The sequence below is a fragment of the Trichechus manatus genome, unplaced genomic scaffold, assembly GCF_000243295.1.
Source record: "Trichechus manatus latirostris isolate Lorelei unplaced genomic scaffold, TriManLat1.0 scaffold00018, whole genome shotgun sequence".
NCBI lineage: Eukaryota > Metazoa > Chordata > Mammalia > Sirenia > Trichechidae > Trichechus > Trichechus manatus.
Window position 1 is genome coordinate 12336377 of NW_004443954.1, and position 3885 is coordinate 12340261.

Below are 3885 nucleotides of genomic sequence, written 5' to 3' on the forward strand. Positions count from 1 at the left end.
CGGCTATCAATAAAACACGTACATAAATTCTTACTTTGTTAAACTAAATGGAAGACAATATTAAACCAAAACAAAAATTCACGTGGAATGTGAGAAAACTCTATATGCTCCAAAATCCCTTAAAAGAAAAATTCGTTCCAAGAGGTAACTACTACTTAAAAACAAACGAAAAACCCAACCCAACAAAAAGCTACTTTGCTGCCTTCGCGCTGCTAGCGAGACAGAGAGGACACCAACGGAAAATGAAGCAAATTCAAGAAAAGTTCATAATAAAAACTGAAAAAAAATTAATGATTATATACCATGAAATCTTATTAAACTGCTTTATTAGAACTGGAAGAGTTGCTAAAGAAGAAACATTCAATCTGAATTTCTGAACGCAGGAGGGAAAAGCTTTCAACCTCAGAACGCTGGGAAATGTAGTCGAGAAAGCGACACAGTTTCTCAGCTGGAACCAAGTTTCTTCGGTAGTGTTGGGTGGACGGCGAGTCGCTAGGTCCAATCGAGTATTTCTGGCTTCTCATTGGACCCGTCAGTTCAACAGTTAGCGTATTTCCCTCGGTCACCAATGAGCGCTTTAGTCTAAGAAGGGCTTCGTGGATTGGATGGGTTATCCTTGCGTTAGAATCAGAATCAGCCGATAGGCGGGCAGAACCGACAGAAGTGACAGGGTCATTGGGGGAGAATCTGCAGTGCCTTTCCCCCCATCGCCTTGGCTCTTTGGCTTTTTGGGTTGGTCTGAGCGTTTGCAATCGCCAAGGCCCCCGCTGCGAACGCAGGAGCCAGCTCCGCGTCCTCTGGGGCCCTGTACTTCACTCGTGGATGTTGCCCTGATGGTGCGGCAGGGTCTGGACTTCTAAAGCTCTGCGGCGGTACGTAAGGTCCACGGGCGGCACGCAGAGCGGTGGAGCCGGGAGGGCCGCGGAGAGCGGCCCCTGCATCCAGGCAGCAAAGTTGCGTAGGCGTGCGCGCAGTGCCTGCCTTCTTTTCAGGAGGACCCAGCAGTGCGTTCCCACCGAGGCGCGTTAAGACCATGTGTCCCCTGAAAATGTTAGCTTTGTTCACTTTTCTTCTTGTGTCTCTCACGTCCAATTTTTCACTAACCCGAGGCATTATTATTGCTGGATGTCATCTCACCTCTTAATCTTTCCTTCCAGGTTGTTCTTTTGTAACTTTCTATTAGTTTTGCACTTGCATATCTCCTAAGAGGGAAAGGGCATAATTGTGTTCGGCTTAATTCAAGAGACACCAGTGTTCACATCTCTGTATTTTAAAAGCTTCTTGGGGGAATTCGTGCGGTTAGCAATTCTTTTCTTGGTACTTAGTGTACTGATGTGTTAGGGCAGTGCAGAATATACCCCAACACCTGCCAGAATTGAAGTTACCAGAGACTCAAGTATTGATCATGTTTGGAATTTCCCAGGCATGCTGTTAAATCAGCCTGCATTCTTTTTTTTTTTTCTCAGTCTTGACAACCAGTGATTTTATGTGAGGAAACGGAGGCTCTGAGGTGACTCAACTTCTCAAAGAGTTACAGTTAATTACAAGTGAGAGGAAAGCGAGATCTGATCTCAGTGCCTTTGCTATTTTTTAAAACTTGCTTAATTGAATAAGGTTTTAGTTTATGTGTATACTCTCTGTGCTGCTCTTAATATATGAGAGCTAAATTATTATCTGAATGGAATTGTAAATCTTGGCTGAAAGAAAGAAAATTTTCAGTTATCTACCCAATTTACAGGTGTCTCACATGTATCATCTAACTTCTTGATTCTCAAAGTGTGGTTCCCAGACTAGTAGCAAAGGCTGGAACTTGTTGGATGCACATTATCAGATACCACCCCACCTACTGAATCAGAATCTATTTTTTAACAAGACCCCTTAGGTGATCTGAATGCTTGTTAAAGTTTGAGAAGCACTTATTGTCTTATAATGATTTGTTCGTCCAAGATGAGATTAAAAAAAAAAAAAGTATGCAGTATATCTACTTATGTTCTAATAAGATTGGAAAGTAGAAGACAAGGAGAAAATTTTTTCACATTTTCCTCTTTTTCTAGTGAGACTATGATATATTATTATTAAATATGCAATATTTTAGCTCATCAGCCAAAATTCTTAAAATAGCCATGAGTAAATAGTAATTCAGAAATATCTTGTAAGACATCAGATGCTGGTTTTAAAAAACCAAAGCAAGCAAAGACAAAACAAATGTTAAATATTACTGCTGACAAACATGCTGTTAGTTCAGACTAATTCCCCACTGCAATTTTCCCCCACAATTTTGTTTCATTGATCAAGAGCTTTCAATCAGTTTCTTTGGCGGGAAGAGGTAGATTTGTTACTTCCAGTGGTTTTTCTAGTTTATTGATTTAGTTATCTGGTAATAAAACTGAAACCTAGTCCTAAATTGTTGCTCAATAATTAAAGAAAGTATCTGATTTTAGAGTTTTAGTGTTTAGGGTTTTATTCAAGTGTTCATAACCATGTTAAAAGGCCATGAATTTATAGACCAACAGAGTTTTTGTGGTTCCTATTTTTACCAGAAATCACATGATGTATGTACTAAAATGCGAAGTCTTGGATCCTACCCTCAAAGATTCCTATTTAGGTCTTGGGGCAGGTACTAGGAATCTGAATTAATAATAACCTCAGCTGGTTCTGATATAGGCTGCCCAACGGGTTTTAAGAAGCAGCTTTCTCCCAAACCACTTAGTCTCATCTGAGTGTTCAGTCTACTGCTTTTTCTTTCATCCTGACTTTTTTTTATTCCAATACTAATTATATTATTTTCATTTTGAGAAAATTATCTGCCAAATACTATTCTGTTGTTATGTGCCGTTGAGTCAATTCCAACACATAGTGACCCTATAGGGCAGAGTAGTACTGCCTCTTAGGGCTTACTAGGCAATAATCTTTATGGGAGCTGATGGCCTGGTCTTTTTTCCCAGAGCAACTAATGGGTTTGAACATCAACCTTTTGGTTAGCAGCCAAGCGCTTAACCACTGCACCACCACACACACATCCCACCCATTACTGTCAAGTTCCTTGCGACTCATAGTGACTCTGTAGGACAAGGTAGAACTGCCCCATAGGGTTTCCAAGGCTGTAAATCTTTATGGAAGCAGACTACCACATTTTTCTCCTGTGGAGTGGCTGGTGGGTTTGAACTGCCAACCTTTCAGTTAGCTGCTGAGTGCTTAACCACTGTGCCACCAGGACTCCTTAAATACTATTTTATTAAAACCTTTATTTTGCATTTGCTGCAAAAAAAATTTTTTTTAACTATTGATGTATTTTATTTGGAGTATGGTTGCTTCTTGCCACATGCTAAGAGTTGAAGGTCCTTTGCGATAGTTTTAAAGTTTGCTAAGAAGTTTTTCCCATTCCATTTATTGAATAATTTTTACTATTTTTCATTGATTTTGACGCATGTAACTTGATAGTTGCGATCGAATCGATTCTGACTCATTAAATACTGTATTCAGGCACTGGTCTATTGTCATTCAGTCTGGGCAGTAAGCTATTTGGTACCTGTTATAGTTAATCTCAGTTTATGGCTGAAGAAATTGAGGCAAAGAGCGTTTAAGTGATTTGCCTAAAATCACAATGTTACCAGTGGTGGAGACTGGGTCTTACTCAGGAATCTTCTTTCTTATATTAAATGTCTAAAATAGCTTTAGGAAACCCTGGTGACGTAGTGGTTAAGAGCTACGGCTGCTAACCAGAAGGTCGGCAGTTTGAATCCACCAGGAGCCCCTTGGAAATTCTGCGGAGCAGTTCTACTCTGTTCTGTAGGATCACTATGAGTCGGAATTGACTTGAAGGCAACGGGTTTGATTTTTGTTTTTTTGGTGTGGAAAGTGGAGCCCTCGTGGTGCAGTAGTTAA

General features: G+C 40.2%; 1 protein-coding gene across 1 annotated transcript in view; it reads left to right on the forward strand.

Annotated features, from left to right (window-relative positions):
- The first annotated feature begins 708 nt into the window (after positions 1 to 708).
- Positions 709 to 3885, forward strand: part of ARMC1 (armadillo repeat containing 1) — a 48752-nt gene continuing 45575 nt past the window's right edge. The window contains exon 1 of the mRNA XM_004372561.2: positions 709 to 872. The gene's annotated coding sequence lies outside the window, so the exon portion shown is untranslated. The remainder of the gene's footprint in view (positions 873 to 3885) is intronic.